The sequence below is a fragment of the Megalobrama amblycephala genome, linkage group LG24, assembly GCF_018812025.1.
Source record: "Megalobrama amblycephala isolate DHTTF-2021 linkage group LG24, ASM1881202v1, whole genome shotgun sequence".
NCBI lineage: Eukaryota > Metazoa > Chordata > Actinopteri > Cypriniformes > Xenocyprididae > Megalobrama > Megalobrama amblycephala.
Window position 1 is genome coordinate 24,697,063 of NC_063067.1, and position 23,078 is coordinate 24,720,140.

The 23,078-nt window shown below is 42.6% G+C and overlaps 1 pseudogene; it reads right to left on the bottom strand.

The window, feature by feature from the left end:
• Positions 1 to 6,123, bottom strand: part of LOC125260502 — a 175,620-nt pseudogene extending 169,497 nt beyond the window's left edge.
• Between the last annotated feature and the right edge of the window lie 16,955 nt (positions 6,124 to 23,078).

The window sequence follows — 23,078 nt, forward strand, 5'->3', positions numbered from 1 at the left end:
ATGAAAAGAAATCCTTATTCATTCCTTATTCATCCTTATTTCATTTCTTTTCACAAGAAATTTAAGGTATGGCTGTTGTTCACTGGCTGATAAGAGTTTGTCCGTAAGACGAAAACATTGCACTTTTTTTTAATAGTCTTTTTATACTCCATTGCACCTTTTTAACACTTTTTATAGCACCTATTTATACTCGGAGAATAAACGTTTTATTATTTATATTATTATTACCTTTTAATTTGGTAAGAATCCAAAAATCTTTTTTTTTTTTTTTTAATGTTCAATCACAATCTCATGAATTACCTAACTATAACCAACGTTGTAAACATGATAAATAAGATATTCTCCGTGAGCTCAATGATGTGATGACAGATCTGTAATGGAGCGCTGCTTGCTTTCTGTTTATAACACATTGACATTAAGAATAAAAGGTTTGTTTTTCATGATGCTCGGCAACTTACACACTGCAAAGTTTGAGGAATGTCAACTGCATTTCATCATGGAAAAATAAGGTTACTTTGTTTTTTACTTGCGCGCACAGTCTCGAGCCTTTGATGGCGTTCACGAACACAAAGTGCTCGACACATGCGCACTAGAGAGATTCATGCTTGTCTAGTCTTTTTCGCTCAAATAGTTACAATAAAATGTCTTTGTACTTGTTTAAAATTAGAGTTGCTGGTATCTTTTAATCCCCTCAAACGAGCGCTCTTCAACACGGTCGGCTATTGTGTTTGTTGTTACTCTTGTTCTGTCTTATCTGTTTCTTTTCAGACTGAAACAACAGCCCGTTTCAGTGCTGACACCTTGTGGACAAACTAAATTAGTGCAAAAACTATTCAATGCGCGCGTGCAAAGTGCCTTCAGTTTTCTATTGTTCTTTGCGGTTAGAAAAACTGTGCTGCGCGTGTACACTATACCCGTTCTCTGCTGATGATTACAGCGTCACGCGCACTGTACGCCTACCCTAGTGTACGTGTAAAAAAACGAAGTAATATTCACGCTAATTTTGGACGCAAATTATAATAAAAATACATTTATATGTAGCATGATGCGGGCCACAAATTTAATGCTGACGGGCCGGATGCGGCCCGTGGGCCGCCTGTTGAGTACCCCTGACTTAAAATGTCCTCCAGAGATTCATATTAGTATGAAGAAGACACCACACATGAACACTCACCTCGATCAAACTTTTACAAGATACAGCTTCTCAAATCTTCCAGCTTTAACATCATAAAGATACACAGAAGTCACACTCGAGTCTCTCACAGAGGGCACGTCCTGAAATTGCAGAGTTAGATGTGTTTCTGGGTCAACATATTTTTTTGATCCTGGAACAACATTCTAGTCTGAAAATTTAGTCTTAACCCTATTCCTACCCCTAAACCTAACCCTACCCATAAGTTATCCCAAAAATCAGAGGGAAATGATAGATGAATGACACTGATGTAGAAGCACCAATTCATGATTTTAAGCTAAAACTTGACATAATCTGTAAACTTATCCCTCAAATCTGATTGGTTGATTTGAATGTTGTTCCAGGATCAACAAAAATGTTGACCCAGGAACATGTTGAACTCAGCAATATCAGGTTATGCCTCATGGAGGAGCTCCGGAAGCATAAAAGGAGGAGCGACAACAGTGAAGGACGAGAGAGGACCAGGCCTTGGGCCCGTTCTTCGTACGTCGCTTATTACATCCGAGATCAAATGACACATCCAAGATGATATCATCGTGCTAATCATGATCCGGCTAATTGGGTTCTTCGAACACACCTGTTGTGTATGATTAGTATCGCTGGATTGAGTTATCTGAGATAATTGCGTGTTCATGTGTTGGCTTAAAAGGGGATATGTATCGATAGTAGAAACATTGATCAGCAATGCAGCGATTGGCTGGAGTCAAGACGGCAACGTAATGACATCATAGAATGAGAAAAGACACCTGACGAATTTCTATACATTTATAAGGAAACAGCCAAGCGAATAAATGACAGAAGAACGACATAAATGTTAGATAAATTAAATGTGCACTATTTTTTTTTTTTACATGATTACCCAATTATTTAGGCTATATTCACAATTTCTATTATTTGTACATCCAATTTTTTATTTCAGTGTTGTAATTAGCAACTAATTTACCTTTGAAGCATATTTGTCAGCATTAATTAAAGTTTCTTAAGGGTCAAGATCAAGTTATCTGCATCTCCTGCGCTTCATCAAGCCACTCCCATAATAAATGTCACGGTTCAAATGCACAAATGCATGTATGGCATAGACATCTGTACATCATGTGTGTAAAACTCCAATAAAAAATATTATATTATAAATACGTAATTATTCACTCACGAATGAATCTCTCACAGAGTAAAACTGTCGGTGTCTATATTATGACACTACACGGCATTATAGTATTATTTGCAAATTTATTTTTAAATCATTATTATTGTCCCTGGTTTACATTAGGATACTCTTGTGGGAAAGTAGCAGTGGCTGGGACAGACTTTAAGCATCACCTCCGCTTAAAAAGATGCAATCTAATCCTGTTTACATGAAATAAGCCTGCTCCCGAGCAGGTTTGAGCTTACGGACCTGTTGCTATGACAGCAAGTCTAGGATGAGCTTCGAAGAACCAAACGATCCAAGATCATGCCAAATCGTCAACAATCAAATCCAGCTAACTGAGTTAGCGGCGTACGAAGAACGGGCCCCTGGACTTTATTTTATGTTTTGTTATGTTTGTGTGGCCGGCAGTTTTACTTTGTGGCCGGCGTTTTACTTTCGTTTTGCATTTGTTTATTTTATATTAAAGTTACTTGAACATTTGCCGGTTCCTGCCTCCTCCTTCCCATACATACAAACTGTGTTACAGAAGTGTATATTTAACTTATTGTCTCTTATTCTATTCTGGTCATAATTGTCTAACGTAACCCACCCCAACTCCAGAGGAAAGAGACTGAACAAAATAAACCAAAGAAAGCTTTAATTTGTAGTGATTCAATCCATTCTAACACTAGATGCACAGAGATCAACAGCACATGATCTGATGTCCGTCTGCATATCTCATTCCTCTGGGAACTACTACTGCAGAGCCTGTATTTCCTCTTACTGGATCTTTTGATCCATCTGTATAAATGTGTTTAGAATTTTTGTACTTATGCTTCATATATCTATTATATTCACTCACCAAATCAGTATGTTTATTCATTGTCTTGGTCTGTAGTTCCAGATCTACTACTAAAGTATCTAGCATCCCTAAGTGGATGTTAGATACTTTAGCGAGAGACCTGGGATTATACTGGAGGAGTTTTGCCAGACACCTTCTGTATAATCCCAGGTCTCTCACTGCTTCATCTTCTATCCAACCAAAGCTGAATTTGTGTGCTTTTCCTCTTTCCCAACTGGCCTGCAGCACCCTTCTTGTTGAGTGACTATCTGAAGCCCCATCAAGCTAATCCAATAATCACAAGCAGCTGATTTCAGCAGAGACTCGATGGGATTTCTCCTGCCTCTATCTGTATTGGTGTTCTCATCTCCCCGAGACACAATCTCAGTGTTTGGGCCTGTATAGTGTCCAGTCTCTATATTACAGATTTTGCTGCAGATTCGGATGTCACACTCCCACAATCCAGTCTTGACCTTATTAGGGCAACATATAAACTCCTGTAAGGAACCTCATAATGTTTTCCAAATTATTTCTATATAACTTCAGAATATTATCTTCTCTTTCTTTCTTGAGAAAATCATCATTTTGGATTTTTCCACACAAAAAAAATTAATCCCCCATTCCATCCCCCACATTTCAACCTGTCGTATTCCTTCTTGCATTTCACTTTCATTTTCTTAACTACATATTCTACATTTTCAACCTTTTCCAAAGTCTCTCATCATCTGCAAACAGTGACCTTCTTCTGTATTTTTGTACTTTAACAAGATATCATTATCACAATATAAAATACAGTGGGATTTATAACACTTTCTTCACAGCTCCATTTTCTACCACATGCGTTCTGTTCCTATTTTAATTTGAATAAATCTTCCTTTCAGAAAGTACATTAACCCCCCCCATCAACACTAAATTAGTTACATATGCAAATTACTAGAAACATTGTGCGATTGTATTTTGAGGCACGGATCTTTTTACAGTTCTCCCTCACAGACACGCTCAGCACTTCAGGTGTGTTCACGCCATGCTAAAATTTCCATAATTACAAGATTTCAACTTGTAAAAAGCATTCATGTCCTCATCAGCATCCTTTTTCTAAGATGTTCTTCAAGGCTTTTACACCACCTTATCTGATCGCTCTCAATATGGCCATTGACAATCACATGAGCAGATGCCACGCAGCTCCTTCATAAATGTGCTCTTGTCTCTATTTAACCGTGCGCAAACCACTGATACATTTCTACACGATCATGGAACACTTGGAAATTTAACTTGGAATTTTAAAATTGTGATCTCTCCTTCCACTTGAGCAATATAGCAGGAACCGGCTCTTTTAAGCCTCTTAAACTTTCAAAATCTGATGAGAAGTTTCTCAGATTTTCTTCTTTGAGAAACTGGAAGATTATTGATTTTTGCTTAAAGAAGCCTTTTTTTTGTACATATTTCCTGTATGAATCTTAATAAAGTGACAGAAAAATAATTATGGATAGTCATTAAAACATTTATAAAACAACAAATCTGACTTTTGCACAGTACTGTATTTGCCTTCTCCACATCAAAAATACTGCACCACACACTCTTTATTTACTTGGGCTTTTCCTCCTTCATCCTCTAAACACAACACTGCTCCATTCTGTCTCTTCCTCTCCTAAATACACTCTGAGATTCAGTTATCACTCCTCTTTTCTCCAAGAAACACATTAAACTCTCATTGATCATTCTTTCCATCAGTTTACACATATGAGAAGTCAACACTTTAGGCCTGTAGTTTCATGGCTTTTACTAACATCCTTTCCTGGTTCATCTGAATAATTATCGCTACCCTCCATATTTTTTTGATTTGATGTTCTTCATTTTCTTCCCTCCTCTGATATATTATAAATCATATTCTTTTACATGCGAATTTGTACATTGTAGCATTTTACAATGACGTCTAACTCAAAATGACGACACGGGAGTATCCATGATTCATCATTTCTCTCGAGTGGATTTCTGACCAAAATACTCGATTATTTCTAGACACACAGATATCTAATGAATCCTAAACATGTAAGGAATAATACTGAACTCACTTTAGTCGAATGGACGCACACAGTCTGTGATAAACTCCTCAAACACTCGAACAATCCTGCAGTGCAGAGCTCAACTGTTACATTATGACAGTATTCAGCTGCAGACACGCGTTTCAGGACATGAAATTACACGCAATTACGCGTTATATCGTCTGAACGAAACGTCTACAGAAGTAAATGTCTTTATGTTCTTCCATACAGGCCACGTGGGGTTTTTTTTCCCGTATCGCATTCGTATTTAGGGTAGAGTGGAGGAAAACGCCCCCCATCTGTTTTCCCAAAATAACCACTAACCGTGCGTTCAAACCGCCGCCGACGGGAGGGTCAAAGTAAATGACAAGTCGCGTCAACCAATCGGAAGCCTCTCAAGCGAGGACCTCTACATTCCAATTGGTTGCCGCCGAACCGCGTCATAGCTCATTACCATAAAGTTAACCTGATTTCAACTCTCCTCGACGCTCTCACCGTCCAAGACGCGCCGCGCCGCTCTCGCCGGAGCTCGCCGCCGGCTCTCATTGAAAATGAATGACTAGCGTCACTTTGACGCTCTCGCCGCCGGCGGTGTGAACACACAGTAAGGGAGTCAAGATACATTTTCACTGTTGCTATGCACTGCGTTTGACAACGGGGATAAACAAATCTGCTTGGAGAAGCTGACACCAGCGACGTATTTGAAGAGAAGAGGATTACACGATAAGCGCTATAATTTTCAGATATTAGTAAACAAGTGTTTAAGAGAATATTGTTCTGCAGGATATCACAGTGATGTATGATAGATGAATAGTGAAGTCTGTAGTTTGAGAGGATATGTTATTTATAAGGAATATAATTATATTTTAAAAATTAAACATTTTTTTAAAAAGTCATAGCTTGTGGGGAAAAAACGCCCCCCAGAGGGCATAGTTTCTCTCTATCATAATTACTATAATAACATATTTCTCTCTATCAAATCCTTTGTTTTACACTTAATGCAGTATAACTAGGTGGTACAATCAAAATATTTGAACAAAATTTAAAAAAAAAAAAAAAAAAATTAGCCTACCTCAAGTGAGCATTATAGCACAGTTAGCTCACTGATGGAAGGTGGTTAGGTGACCCAATGATAAAACATAGTGGCTTTTAATGCATTTATTGAATATATTTCACTACATAAATATACAAATTTATAAGTTTAATATTTATTTAGGGTTTTCTGTTTGTCTTGGTGATAGTGGTGAACAAATTTATTTGTGGTGGCAAATGGTGTTCCTCTACTTTACAACAGTTAAAATACACTTTAAATACCAATAAATTCAATTTTTTTGCATGTTTGTATTCTGTAGAATAAACACAATTTGTGCACTATTAATAGTTAAAGTTTTGTTTCAAATTACATATTTAATTAAGTTTGGAAGATTGCATTTGTAACAAAATATGCATGTTCCCGCCATACCTCACAGAGGTATCATGGAATGTAATTGCAACAATATTACATTTTTAACACAAATAAAGTGGTTAAACTGGGATCATAGATTTTATTTAACATGTACAATTGTATTAAATTGTTTTAAAAAATACATATTTTGTATTATTTAAGAAAAAAGTAGTGTCCCCCAAATTCATGTCTGCGGTGTTACTACAATGGATGTCGCCCCTTTAAGAAAAGGGGGAACTCTATTAGAACTACTTCCTGTGTGTAAAGGTCATTGCAGGTCCTGATTGATCTGAGGGGTACATCATGAGTACATTCTTTATTATTAATTTTCTTAAAATTAGCTAAATTTATGACAATTTCATGTGTCGCACTTTATTAGTGTCTGTGGTGTTATGTTGATAACTTGCAGATTTTACATATTTGAATCCAACTTTTGATAAATACATACTTACTAATATTTCCTAAATGTCCCCTGATCTTGAAATCATCATGATGACAGCCTCCATTTTAGAAAAGTCTGGATTTAGGCTAATTTGTCTGTGGTGTTACTGTCTTTCCTGGTAACACCACAGACTCTATAGTAACACAGACAATATACAGCCAGAAATGTTGTATTTTTAATAAAACACATAGGACATTCTAGTCATATAATTGTATCTCTCTTGTCAGGTATGGCAAGATTAACTGCTGCTGAAAAGTAGCGTCTTTATAGACAGCGAAAGATGCAGAGTACCTCATCAGACCTATTTAAAAAAGACCTATGTGCAAAAAAACAAAAAACAAAAAAACAAAACAAAAACTGAGAATAGGAGATCTCTCAAGGGAAAGTAAGTTTAATAAGTTAAATAATTTTGTGGATACATGTTTTATTAACAGAACATTTTCTGGATTTTTATTCTCTATTGAAACAGATCACACATTATGATTGCATCACAATCCAATTAAAGGGATACAATTTTTTGTTCTCCCTATCATCATTCACTCACCCACAAGTTGCTCCAAACCTGTATAAATTTCAGATAACACTTTATTTTAGGGTCTTTTAGTTGTTTATTATCATGCATATTACTAGAATGGCTGTGTATTAGTACTTATTAAGCACATATGAATGCCTTATTTTGCATGATCATATTGTACATTCTTAATCCTACCCAATACTTAAATTTTATAACGACTTTACTAACTAACTATATGTGTTTCCTATACTAAAGTGTTACCAAATTTCTTTGTTCTGCTGTACACAAAGGAAGATATTGGAAGAATGTTTGTAACCAAACAAATCTTGCCCCCCACTGACTGCCATATTTTTTTCGCTACTATGGTTGTCAATGGAAGGTGAGATCTGCTGGGTTACAAACAATCTTCCAAATATCTTCCTTTGTGTTCAGCAGAACAAAGAAATTTATACAGGTTTGGAACAATGTGAGGGGGAGTATGATGACAGAATTTGCATTTTTGGTTGAACTATCCCTTTAAGGAGTGAGAAACAGGTTACAGGTTGTTTTAATTATATATTTTAATACAGTTTTTCTCTAAATGTTCTTTTATCAGAATAGATACTTCTTGTAATCCTACTTATGATAAAATTCATTATTTTTCTCAACAAACTTTTAATTGTTAAACCTTTTATGCAGTGTAAAGTCTGTGGTGTTATATATACTGTACGTCTGTGGTGTTACTTCAATATGTATCTGAAATTTCTTTCCTACAAAACCATTTAATCTTTTAATTTAATGTTTTTAGACTGTAAGGTGGTGTTAATATTTTAGAATAAAGACTATAAAAGTTGCACAGACCATTTTTCCTGCCTTTTCTGATGTATATCCAATTTTTTTTTAAAAAAAGAAACAATTCTTCTTTGGCAAAAATAGAAGCCAAGATGAACAATTAAACATTTATTTTAAAAATGAAATTTAAATTATCAATAAAACTGAGTCCTTAAAGTAATTTATTTACATATTAATTATTACCTAAAGTTGCATATCCCTGCTCATTTTAGAACAAACCAAAATTTGACTTCAAATATTGGTAACACCACAGACATAAGTGGTTGTTTCACCAGTGTTTGATTAAAATTATTTAAAAATCTAAATATTATTAAGCTTCAATTTTAATGGATAAAGCATATTAAACTAATCTTAAATGCATAGCAATACATATTATTAAAAAAAAGCAAACAAGAATTTTTACAATTTCTGCCTCTCATTTGCTAGCCTGACTACGTCAGACTTCCTACTTCCGCTCAATTTCATTTCGCTTCTGTACTCTGTCTACGAAGCAAAGTGAAGTAGCAGAGTCTGGTATTACCAGGCTACTCATTTGCCACCGCAATTGAAGAATGACCCAATTATCAAATGTTAAAAATTTGGATATGTTGGACATTCCTCAAATAAATATTAATATATATAGGCCTATACATGTTGATACATTACTTGCCTTTTACTTTTAGAGATTAAAAACTAGTCTGTTCATTTTGCTGTTGATCTATGAAGCAAACTGGTTGGTAAGAAAGGGGGCATTTTACCCCACCTTGGGGGGTGTTTTACCCCACCGCTGGGGCAAAACGCCCACTTTGTACAAAAATATTTTCAGTCAAAATACTAATTAATTATGAAGGCTGAGCAATTTTAATATTTGGTGAATAACTCCTGCCATAGTCACTCAAAACCGGGATGGCAATTCTAGTCACATTTATGTTTTGTTTCACTGTAATGTCACAATATTGGCAATATTGTATTATTTACAGTCATGCCAATAAAGCAATTTTTGAATTTGAATTTGAGAGAGCTGCACACGTCACAGGCCGGAAATGAAGGCAAACCATATCAGAGTCGCGCCACCTACAGTTTATTGTAATTTTCATTTGTTCGATGTAATACCACCTATTTTCGCATGGATTTGGAACAATATTTAATAACAATAGGCCTACCTGTTTAGTTACTTAAAAAAAACATGATCTGATCATTTATTAATATTTATTTATTTCAGTGTAGTTAGATGTAACATTGTAACAATGTAACATTATTGTTTTCCATTTGACTATGAGATAATTATTCACTTTATGTTCGTTTTGGAACAAATTATTAAAAGACACAGAGTATGGATATTCAATGCCAAATATATATTAAATAAACATTCAATTAAAAAGCGTGCAACATGTACTTATAAAAGTACACTGGTAACACTTTCCTATAAGGTTTCATTTGTTACCGTTGGTTACATTTCTTAAAGGGAAAGTACACCCAAAAATGAAAATTTTCTCATCACTTTCTCACCCAAAGTTGTTCTAAACCTGTATGAGTTTCTTTGTCCTGTTGGACACAAAAGAAGATATTTTGAAAAATGTTGGTGTCGGTGACCAAACCGTTTCTGGTCCCCATTGATTTCCATCATAAGCCTACTTTTTCATACTATGGAAGTCAATGAGCAAAACATCATTGTTGAATGCTTATGCATGTTGTTTGGATGTGTTGTTCTTTTATTATCGAAAACTGATCATTAATTATTTGTTCTGTACAAATTCATATGTAAAAGAATAGTGATTTATAATCCATAATTTATCAAAGGAGGGAAAATTACCATTATTATCTGTTTTTTTTTTTTTTTTACTTCCCCATGTCTTGTGCGCATTAAAATCCCTGCACCATTAAATGTTATTTATATCCCATCCCTCTAATATTCTTCAAGTTTGTTCAAATCAAGCTTTTTGCATGGATTATAATGATTTATGACTGCAAAACCTCTATTACCACATACTCCTGTTCCCAAACCTATAATTCTGTGAGGAATCTCTTGTTTAATAAACGTGACACACCCTCCACCTCCACCCTGTCTTCTCTTATTGCTACATTTAAAAAAAAAAAAAGCTTCTCACGTTCCTCTGAAGAAACAACATTATTAATATCATCAAGCGACCCGTGCTGAATCCTGACCCGACTGCACATTGAGCTCATCTCTGACTTCTTCACCCTTATTAAATCCAAATGAAGCACATATACAGTGCCCTCCATAAGTACTGGAACAGTAAAGACAATATTGCTCTGTTAGCTGTGATGTCAAGACATCTATAAATAGGATTAAAAGATTAATATGAGGCAGAAGTACAGAATGTCACATTTTATTATTGACTGTTTCAACACAAAATGTTTTACCAACTAAGAAGAACAGCACTTTTAGAGTTTCATCCCTCAGAGCGCCAAAATCACATGATTTCAGTAAACGAGGCTTCGTTACGTCGTGAGTGTTTTGAATCTTCAATAGTTCACGTGACTTTGGCAGTTTGATTCACGCTCCGAACCACTGGACACCAGTTTGTGCAATCCTCCGGATCAATCCGTCAGCAGGCCTGCTTATTAATTTAATTCCCCTAAAGACCGGCCAACTAAGATTCATGCAATATTATTTTTGTCTTTCATTTCAAATTATCATGAATTTTTATTGGTGCTTTCTTTTTCTGCTCGTTTCATCATTTCTCCTAAATCTTTTGAATGACATCCTCTACTTACATATAAAGTGACACGTTTAGTTTGGAGCTTAAAATCATTTTTCAATTAAATGTCCTTTTTTAGCCTTGCATTACTGCCCTTTGTAGGCCTATTATTATGTAACTGGACGTCCAGCCCTTTTGTCTCATTTAGCCTCTTCTTTTCTAGTTTTGGGTCCCTACCTAGATCACGTATAATTATACAACACTTAAACTTACAAGAGTACAGATTCTCCACTCCTGTCACCAATCACCTTGGATTTGCACATATATATCCATACTTACCCACAGGAAGTTGTCTGATCTCGCTCCATTATGTGCAGGATATCGCAGGTTAGAGCCCACATGACTCAGTTTATAGGAAACTAATGTAGGAACTAGAATTAGGAACAGCTGAGGAGAGTCAGAGCTGCAGGAGGTGGATCATACTGGACATTGGTGGAGAATGTCACCCCAGACTTGATGTGCAGTTCCTGACTCTGACCCAGGCTTTCTGAACCCATCTGTGCTCCAGATAGCCTATATGCTCTTCAGACAGGAGCATGGACCTCTCCAGGCCAGCAGACATGAGTATGTTTAGGGCAGAGATCATTTATTACTCTGAGCTAAATACTTGTATGTACAAATAGTAAATTAAGGGTTTGAATATTAAAACAATCTGAATCATTTTGTTTCTCAATTACAAACTGCATATATTTAGGTCATGACTACCTATGTCACACTTTTTGATGCCATTGGTGTAAGACGATCAATGTTGATATTTTGTCCCAATCTCCAGGCAATACCGCTACAGCATACAGGCCAGTTGTCCGCTGGGCCTATGGCATTCTGGGTAGGCACATCATGAAGCCCTTACCTGCATGTGTTGTGTCAGCCATTATGAGACAGTTTCCAGAGGAAGGAGGAATTTATAAAGGGATTGAATGGCCCCATTTTGGTGACGATGTATAAAAACTTGTTATTTATATAGAACTAAATCATAACCAAAGTTATCTCGTAACAGTTGAATGATAATAATGGTTATGGTGAGGCCTGCATGCAGCAGCCTCAGACTAATAACATCTGCGCGGGAATCACACTAAAGAGTTGTTAACGTGTGTTGAATCATGAATGCTGTGCTAGATACACACCAACAGCCTCATCCTTGTTGATCCTCTGGAGGGATCTGGAAAGAGGAGCAGGTGTAGTGGAAGACAAGACAGTGCTGCGTTCTCCACCTGGAGTATCCCAATCTCAGAGACTCCATGAGGGCTGATGCATGCTGGGAGAAGGAAGCAAAGGTTTAGATCACATTCATTATCTGACTCATGGTCTGATTTACTTAATGATATTGAGGACTGTGATATTTATGATATGATAGAATTGATTTATATGACCATTTAAATATGATATTTAACTGACTGAAACTGCTAACCGTATGATGCCTTTTCCTGAACAGGACGGACTCCACCTTTGAGGAATCTTGGGTAGTGAACCGCATAACACACCTGACCATCACTGGATCGAGCAACTTCTCTGCTGACATTGTGGTTGAAATGCAGGGGTTCCAAGAGAAGTCTGTAGAAAACGTAGCATTTGAAATGCTTTTCATTAACTTTAATTAATGACTGGCATACATCTTTATGTTATTATTTATCTTTCCTGATGCACATGGCAAATAATTTTGAAAAAATGTATCTCTTTTCCATACAGGGAAGTTTAATATCACTAAAGTTCAATACCTTTAGAATGCAGAATATGGACTGTTTTATGGTGCCTTTCTAGTGGTTATTTGAGCTTGACAACGTCTCGGTTACAAAGGTAACCCTCGTTCCCTGAAGGAGGGAACGGAGACGTACGTCGGACAGACCGACGAATAGGAATCTCGCTAGAGAGGCCAATCTACTTCGAGTGTAACTAAACGAGCCAATGCACATTGGCATGCAATCATATGCATCAGCTGCTCGCCTCGCAGCGCGGGTATATAATGAGCAGCAGGTGCGTTGCATCTTCAGGTTTTCGCTGAGGAGCCGAACCCAGCAGGCGGCAGCATCAGCAGGACAACGCCTGTGGCGACGGGACGTACGTCTCCGTTCCCTCCTTCAGGGAACGAGGGTTACCTTTGTAACCGAGACGTTCCCATTCAGTCGGTCACGTTCGACGTACGTCGGACAGACCGACGAATAGGAATCCCTACCAAAGCGCCACAGGAGCTGCCCTCTTCCAGCGCTCTGTTGTGAGCCACCTGAACCCCCTTGCCTAAGGACGGTGGGACCGAGCTCACACAGAGAGGGTCGATCACTGTTGTTCCCAAAACCCATTCAGTGAGACAATTGGATAACACTGGGAAGCGTAGCCTTACATCAGATAAGGAACGCTGCGGAAGCCATATCCTTCCCCGAAGGAGTTATATGGATAAGTACATATGGACTAACCTTGTAGGTTGTACAACATATGGAAGAACTGGGGTGACTCCACTCGGTGAGAGATGGGTTCTCCCAGAGGGAAAGACACGGGCTTCGTTTAGGAGCAACCGTGGAAAAACCCATATGGGATCCCCGTAGGGTCACACATATGGAACCCAGCCTAAATCCGGTTCTCAAGGATACAACGGAGTATAGGCCTGGCGCCAGACGCTCCGCCACGTCGGCTGCCGAGGGGTAACCGGAGGACTCAACAGGGTCTGCCCGAAGGGACTCTCTGGAGAATAGAACGCGCATGTAGCGCAGCAAGCCGACACTAAGCCGGGGCCTCTCCGTGCCTCTGACCTGAGGCGAGAACACGGGAGGAGACCGGCTCGACACGAAGGCTATAGTATCTAGCGAACGTGTTAGGTGTCGCCCAGCCCGCAGCTCTACAAATGTCTGTTAGCGAGGCGCCACGAGCCAGCGCCCAGGAGGATGCTACACCTCTCGTGGAGTGAGCATGCAACCTGAGCGGGCAGGGCACGCCCTGAGCTTGATAAGCCAGGGCGATGGCATCCACTATCCAGTGGGCCATCCTCTGCTTGGAGACAGCCTTTCCCTTCTGCTGGCCTCCGTAACAGACAAAGAGCTGGTCTGAGGTCCTGAAGCTTCGAGTTCTGTCTATGTACAGTCGCAAGGCGCGAACTGGACAGAGCAAAGCCAGGGCTGGGTCTGCCTCCTCCGAGGGCAGCGCTTGCAGGCTCACCACCTGGTCCCTGAAGGGAGTGGTAGGAACCTTGGGCACATAGCCAGGCCGGGGTCTCAGTACCACGTGGCTGTCACCCGGCCCGAACTCCAGGCACGATTCGTCGACCGAAAATGACTGCAGGTCCCCTACCCTCTTGATAGAAGCCAATGCCACCAGCAGCAAAGTCTTCATAGACAGAATCTTTAAGTCTGCTGACAGCAAAGGCTCAAAGGGAGCAATCTGGAGTGCTCTCAGCACCAGAGTGAGGTCCCAAGAGGGTATGGAGGGGGGACGAGGAGGATTTAACCGTCTCGCCCCCCTAAGGAACCTGATGACCAGGTCGTGCTGACCAACAGATTTGCCATCTATGTGGTCGTGGTAAGCGGAGATAGCAGCAGTATGGACTTTGAGGGTGGAGGGGGACAGCCTACGCTCCAACCCCTGCTGCAAGAAGGAAAGCACGACTCCGATCGAGCATCTTCGGGGGTCTTCTCGGCGAGAAGAGCACCACTCGACGAACAGGTTCCACTTCGAGGCGTAAGCACGTCTCGTAGACAGTGCACGTGCCGAAGTGATGGTGTTAAGTACCTCAGGGGGTAAGTCACCTAGAACCTCCGCGTCCCGTCCAGGGACCAGACATGGAGTTTCCAGAGGTCTGGACGCGGGTGCCAAAGAGTGCCCCGTCTCTGAGAAAGACCACCTTGACGGTTGATGTACGCAACGGTCGCAGTGTTGTCCGTACGGACCAGTACATGCTTGCCCCGAAGCAGGCCTTTGAGGCGGCTCAGAGCAAGGCGTACTGCCAGCAACTCGAGGCAATTGATGTGCCAATGCAGATGGGGTCCCGTCCAAACCCCTGAGACTGCATGCCCGTTGTACGTGGCACCCCAGCCGGTGGCAGAAGCATCTGTGAAAACCACAGCATGCCGGGACACTTGTTCTAGGGGCACTCCTGCCCGGAGAAACAAAGGGTCCGACCACGGACTGAAGGTTCGGCGGCACTCCTGAGTGATTGGCACCCGGAACGTGCCGCGTTGCCACGCCCATCTCGGGACTCGGCCGTGAAGCCAGTGCTGAAGCGGTCTCATATGAAGCAGACCGAGCGGTGTTACAGCCGCTGCAGCCGCCATATGCCCCAGGAGCCTCTGAAAAAACTTCAGTGGAACCGCTGTCCTGCCGTTGAACGTATTCAGGCAGTTCAACACCGACCGAGCACGTTCCTCTGTGAGGTGTGCTATCTGTTCGACCGAATCCAACTCCATACCGAGAAAAGAGATCCTCTGCACTGGGGCGAGTTTGCTCTTTTCCCAGTTGACCCGAAGCCCCAACTGGCTGAGGTGACTGAGCACCAAGTCCCTGTGTTTGCACAACTGATCCCAGGACTGTGTTAGAATGAGCCAGTCGTCTAGATAGTTGAGAATGCGAACACCCTGTTCTCTCATGGGAACAAGGGCTCCCTCCATGACTTTCGTGAAGACGCGGGGAGACAGGGCCAGCCCGAAGGGTAGGACTCTGTACTGATATGCTCGACCTTCGAACGCGAATCTCAGGAATGGCCTGTGTCGCGGAAGAATCGAAACATGGAAGTACGCGTCCTTCAGGTCGATCGCTGCAAACCAATCTCGGGGACGGATGCACTCGAAAATGCGTTTCTGCGTGAGCATTTTGAATGGTAGCTTGTGGAGGCTCCGATTCAAAACTCGCAGGTCCAAGATCGGTCGTAACCCGCCGCTTTCTTGGGTACAATGAAGTAGGGGCTGTAGAACCCCGACCTCAAATCGGCTGGAGGGACCGGCTCTATCGCGTCCTCCGCCAGTAGGACAGCGATCTCCGCACGCAAGACAGGGGCAACGACAACTTTCACTGTAGTGAAGAGGACGTCCCTGAACTTGGGGATGCCGGGCGAACTGAATCGCATAGCCGAGCCTGAAGGTCCAAATGAGCCAGCGAGACGGACTGGGGAGCGCTAACCAGGCTCGCAGAGACCGTACAAGCGGGACCAAAGGGACCACCGGCGTACCCGCAGCGGGGCAGCGAGGTGGAACACAGGGACGCGGCTCGGGGGGCTCTCTTTGTGAGGCGGACCGAAGCGGCGTCACAGTGTGCTAGGCAACACTTACCTGGTTCCACGGATGGACAGAGGGAGCAGTCGAGGCTTTGGCTGCCCGCTGCTCGCTGCTGTCCGCTGGCGACAGAAGAGGGGGATGAGAGTGGTGAGGTTTTTCTCCTCCCACTGCTCTCCAAACCCTCTTCAGACCTGGAAATGGAGGAACTGCTCTTTTAATTTTGGGTACCGCTGCCTCTTGGGTCAGTGGCGGAACAGAAACAAACCCGATAAAAGGATTTACCACCCGGCCCTCCTCCAGGGTGGAAGAGCAGCCCCACCCATCTCTGGGTCGCCCGTCTCAGGGGTGATTCTCACCAACCACTTAACAACGAGACGGGAGGCGTCGTGTCCCCGCAATGAACACAGCAGAGCCTGCTGGGCCTGACTTTTTTTTTTTTTTTTTGCAGGGGACGACACCCTTGGCGACGAGCAGACCGAGGGGCGGCCCAAGAGGAACTCAATGGTTTGTCATGGGAAGCTCCCCGATCCGCTACTAACTGAGGAGAACCGCTGGGCTCAGTCCTCGACAGTGTCACCGAAAAGGCCACCTCGTAAGATGGGAGCATTGAGAAAGCATTTAGCTTGACAACCTCTCGCACCTCACAAGGTAAGCCAGGGGGTATTTCTGGACCACTGAGGTGGACATCGTCTGGCTGAGGGCCTGCGCCGTGACTTTGATCACGGTTAGTCAACAAGCGCAGCTCAACCCCAGCACAGAACTACCCTCATGCAAAAAGAGTGCCTTGGCCTCACATGCAGGGTGGGTGTGGTCTGTGTACAGCCACCCCATCCAAGAGGGTAGTGAGAGAGGAAAAACTTATGCAGATTTTGGCATTCCATATTTATGGCACCAACATACCCCCATACTGCCAAGTTTTCCATGCACATCTGGAAGACCCAGGAAAGCATGGCTGTAAACTCCGAATCTGAGTCAGCATAAGCACACACCATTACAGTGGGCAGCGTCACCCTCATTTCCAGAGCATAACAGCACTCTCTCCGATGCTGCAATCGGCGTCTGTCCCTCAGCTGGAGCTCTGAATGAAATGCTAGGTTCCCTTATGAGAAGGACCAGCAATCCAATCCAGAAACTGCACAGCTTGCAATGCGCTAGAGAGGGAGGGCCCTAGGGGGTTGGTTCCCCGAAGGAACCCTCAACCTCATGTCACCCAAGCCATATCAGCAAAGTAGACCTCTTCTGGTGCACCAGAGAGGGCGCTACAATGGAGATTATGCAAGGGAACCGCGCATCTAGAGCGCCGAGCGAGCGCTGGGTTGCCGTGACAACCCGCGCTGCAGCCCGGCAGCTCGACGGCACACGACACGCAGAGGAGCGAGAGGTTTGCTCTCGCTGACCTCAACAGAGGGGACTCAAGCTTCCCGGAGAAAGAAGAGTCACGACCGGCGTGTCGACGTGATCATGTTCTCATATGAAAACATGAAACACCCACGAACATCGTTTCAACACGCGCCCAGACATGCGAAACAGTGATCGTGGCCGTCAGTGAGGACAGGAACGACCGCATCCAGAAACACAAGTAGGATGTCATCTTTAAAAAGACGCGAATCTACTTGTGTAAGCTCTTTCAGGGACTTTACTCTTTTAAAAGTGCTGAAGCACGCAGGGGAACGGCCGCCGCAACACAGACAGGGATTGTGTGTAGCCTGTCGTGTGCTCTCTCTCTCTCTTTGAAGGCGCTCACTCTTACCAGCCTTAAAAACTTTTCAGCGCTCAAAAGCGCACCGTACCGGCCGTGAGAACAGCCTTCTGACGCTGTCAAAACAGCTATTTGCTCAAAAACGGCAAACGAAACAAAAACAGAAAAAGAGAGGACTTCAACCCCGCTGCTGTGCTGTTCGCCCGCACTTCGGAAAAAAAGAGAAGTTCAACCAAAAAGCATGACTCGTCTTCTAGCAGACACTTGCTTGCAGAGAACAGGAACAAACACCGTTCGGCTCCGAAGCGAAAAGCTGAAGATGCAACGCACCTGCTGCTCATTATATACCCGCGCTGCGAGGCAAGCAGCTGATGCATATGATTGCATGCCAATGTGCATTGGCTCGTTTAGTTACACTCGAAGTAGATTGGCCTCTCTAGCGAGATTCCTATTCGTCGGTCTGTCCGACGTACGTCGAACGTGACCGACTGAATGGGAACTGTCATTTTATGGACTAGAGGTCCAATTGTGGAAAAGAGTGTAAAAATTATTTTTATGAAAAATACAGCATATTAGAATGATTTCTGAGGGATCACGTAAATGAGGACTGGAGTAATGATGCTGAAAATTCAGATCACAGGAATAAATTACACTTTACAATAAATCCACATAGAAAATAGCTGATTGACTGTATTTTTTATCTAATGAATTCAGCCTTCCTCTTTCAAAATCGTTAAAAAAAAGGTCTTATTTCAAACTTTTGATCACCAGTTTGTAAAATAATCCGTGTGAACTAATTAGAAAATGATATATTTTAGACACTTTCCTAACACAGGACATAGTTGAACATGAAAGTTTTTGCCATGTTTGTCATGATCATGAGTTGGAGTGCCCTGTTTAGCCACCAGAGGGCACTCCAACATGGACTTTTGTCACTGTCTGAACTGCATTTCCCATAATTCACTCCTGGACTCATTATCCTCGTTTCATTGCACCCAGCTGTTTTGTGTTTGCTCATTAGTTCTGTCTATTTATACTCAGTTGTTTCTGTCCTTGGTTGTGGTTTGTTAATATTTGTTATGTGCACTTTTGTTTCCTCTGGTTTTCTGTTTGTGGACTGTTATATGGATTTTGACCCTTGCCTGTTCTCTGGATCTCGACTTTGGATTACCCAATAAATGCTGCAACTGGATCCTAACATCTTGTTTTTGTGTGCAACTGTGACAGAACAAACCACCATGCAAGGATCCAGCAGTGGAAAGATCCGGCCATCTGCTGGGGCTGGGGAGGGGCAGTCCTGTCTGACCAAACTTCGGCAGAGGAGAATGGAGGTGAGGGCCTTCACCCAGAAGTTCTGGTCACGGGCGGAGAGGTTAAGTCTTCCTGATGCGGTGCTCAAGGAAATATTCAATGGTTGTCTGGATGAACCTCTGCCGCAGTGGGAGATGGAGTTGGTGAGGGGGTTAAACTTTTGGAATTTCTCCAATTACCTGTATCTGCGTGGGAATGGGCAGATACGGATACCTCCAGCACCTGCTCCAGTCCATCAGTTCGCTCCAGCACCCGCTCCAGTCCATCAATCCGCTCCCGAGGCCACAGAGGAGGTGGGCACTGAGTCTCCGCTTCCCACACGTAAGAAGAGGAGGAGGAAGGCTTCCATCCCTCAAGACCTGGAGGCCTTCCCAGAGCCCGCTCCAGCCAGTGAGCCCGCTCCAGAGCAGCCTGCTGCCCTGGTCAGTCCTGTCTTGGCCCAGAGGGCTGTGCTCAGTTTTTATGTTTTGGCTGTCCTGCGTGCGTGGAGGATGAACTCGAGCTCTATGGACTTTGGAGCAGTCTGCCAGCCCCAGCCTGAGCCCGCTGCCGTCGCCGAGCAGCCCCAGCCTGAGCCCGCTGCCGTCGCCGAGCAGCCCCAGCCTGAGCCCGCTGCCGTCGCCGAGCAGCCCCAGCTTGAGCCCGCTGCCGTCGCCGAGCAGCCCCAGCTTGAGCCCGCTGCCGTCGCCGAGCAGCCCCAGCCTGAGCCCGCTGCCGTCGCCGAGCAGCCCCAGCCTGAGCCCGCTGCCGTCGCAGAGCAGCCCGCTCTCCCTGATTCGGCCACGGAGGCCGTCGCCGAGCTGCCCGCTCTCCCTGATACGGCCACGGAGCACCCTTGGCCAGCCCTGCCGCCGCCGCCCAGGCCACCAGCCCTGCCGCTGCCGCCGTCTGTCCTGCCGCCGCCATCCAAGCCTTCTGCCCTGCCGTCGTCGCCCAGGCTTTCTGCCCTGCTGCCACTTCCCCGGCCGTCTGAACCGCTGGAACCCGCCTGGTCAGTTCCTCCAGTGCCGCCCTGTATCGGTCGGGACCCCGGACTTGGCCCGCCAACCCTCCCCCTGGTCCTCCTCCAGTCCACCTCCCTCCTGAGAGTTGTTTTTTTGTTTTTGTTTCATGGAGCGTCTGGTAGCCGCTCCGTAAGGAGGGGGTACTGTCATGATCATGAGTTGGAGTGCCCTGTTTAGCCACCAGAGGGCACTCCAACATGGACTTTTGTCACTGTCTGAACTGCATTTCCCATAATTCACTCCTGGACTCATTATCCTCGTTTCATTGCACCCAGCTGTTTTGTGTTTCTCTTATTAATTCTGTCTATTTATACTCAGTTGTTTCTGTCCTTGGTTGTGGTTTGTTAATATTTGTTACGTGCACTTTTGTTTGCTCTGGTTTTCTGTTTGTGGACTGTTATATGGATTTTGACCCTTGCCTGTTCTCTGGATCTCGACTTTGGATTACCCAATAAATGCTGCAACTGGATCCTAACATCTTGTTTTTGTATGCAACCGTGACAATGTTTAGTGTAAGTCTGAGAATGATATTTCGAGTTTTATAAATAATTTTCAAATGATTGTGAAATTACTGAAGAAATCCCGACAACAGACACACAAACATTCACTCTTATCTGACATGCTGAAAACTATAAGCTACGTTAATGTTTATTTGTGCATTGTGATGAATAATGTAAATGGCATTGAAATATGAAAAATCCAAAAAGGTTGTGCATCCCTGGAAATTAATGTCCATCGTTTAAACAGTTTTTATTTTATTTTTTTATATCGTAAACAGTAGGCAAATATTGCTGCATATTGTCATGTTCAGCTGCTTATCGTATTCTTTAAGCATTAAAAAGTGCTGTGTGTGCTGCTCTGTTTCTGTGGACAGTAAATCCCGCCTCCTTTAATTTGATTAGATATCTCAAACATTTTGACATTGAGCACTTTTAGACATATTGAGCACACTAAACAGATTATAGAGGGTATGCACATGATGTCACCATCGACCGTTATGACTGCAGTCACGCCCACTGAGTGGCACAAAGACAGAGCATTGGCACAAAGAGTGGCAGCATTGGTTTTCAGCGTGAATGCCGTGAAAAACACACAAAACACATCTAAAACGGGAAAGAGCTTTGTGATTGACTGTACAAATAGCTTTGACACATAATCTGAGGAATATATTTAAAGACTGCCGAAAGCTACAGAAAAAAAAAGAAAGTGGATCACTGCAATTCACAGAAACAGCTGGACTGGAATTTTGAGGAAAAATCATATTGTATATATTGTATTGTTATATATTGTGTCGACAACTCAACAATTAAATATTTACCATCTTATATTCTGCATAATTGGGTGTTTTTAAATAAACACTGACAAAAACTATACAAGTTTTAGGGCTGGACCAAGCGGCAACCTCCCCCAGTTTCTCGTGAAGCCAATACAGAAGTGATTTAATCTGCAATTCATCGACTGGCTGCTAGGGACAGGCTGCAGAAGATGTTAAAATGGCCAAGTTTACAGCAGAAAAAAACATGTTTACAGTCTGGTTCAAATTGTGGTTTTGGTCTGTATAGCTAATTCTGCCCTTCATGACAACTCTGAGGGGGGTGAATTTTTTTTTATAACTCATCCGTTTAAATTATATTAAGCCCTAAAGTTTTGCATAATTAAGGGCGTGGTCACTTGAGTGACAGGTGGATCGCGCTGCTGTCTGTGAGCCATCACTTTATTCAGCAGCTAATTTCAGCCGCTGAATTTGGCATCTCAGCCGTATTTGTTTTTTCTGGATTATTTTATACAATATATGATAAAATATGGCTTGCTGCATTAATAGTTGAGACTGATGTGTGTCTGTGTAGATGTGCTCGCATGCGGAAGATAAACAGAACACACGTTGTTGGATCGTCTTGGCATTGGCTAAAAGTTCCTGAGATTTACTACAATGACAATAGCAGGAGGATATAAAACTCCAACAGCACTGCTTGGATATTATAACTAAAACTGCTGTACTATTTTGAAAAAATATACTTTGGACACAGGCTCATTTGTTTGAGAGAACATTTGAGAGATATACAGATATATACTGTAGGTATGTATACAGTTTTACATCAAAAGCTGCTCAGACTGCATAATTTCTTGAAGAACGATGATGGAGAGCAGATCATTTAGAAGAAATGTGATGCAAACAATGGGTAATATATCAATATTTCATGGACTTAACGCTTTTGTGGACAAAAAGTACTGTTTTTTGTTTTGTAATGGACATTTTACCCAAGTGCCACGGATTGGATTCATCTCGCAATCTCTATTTCATTATAAAGGTATGAAGTCCCGTTTGATTTTCGTGTTATTTGCACACCCGACAAATGAATTACTGGTGTTGGAGCATCTATATCTTTAAAAAAAAAAAAAAAAAAAAAGTATATATATATATATATAATAGGGTTGTGCCGATGGACGATGATGGCTGACCGACATCACGATGGAGAGACACCATCGTGATGCCACGCCCCCGTCCCGCTCCGCTGTGTTAGTCTGTAGGTGTGTTCGACATCGGCTGCGGCTGGATGTAACCGATCGGCGAGATTAGCCGCATACAGGCGGGGAGGAGCTGAAAACGGAGACGTGAAGTCGGACACTTTCTGCTTCCTGCAGTGACGCTCGTGCTGCGTTTGCATCGGTTTGCATACTTTATCACTGCTGAAGTGAAATAAATGCAATATTTGACTAATACACTGATGTTTCAGAGA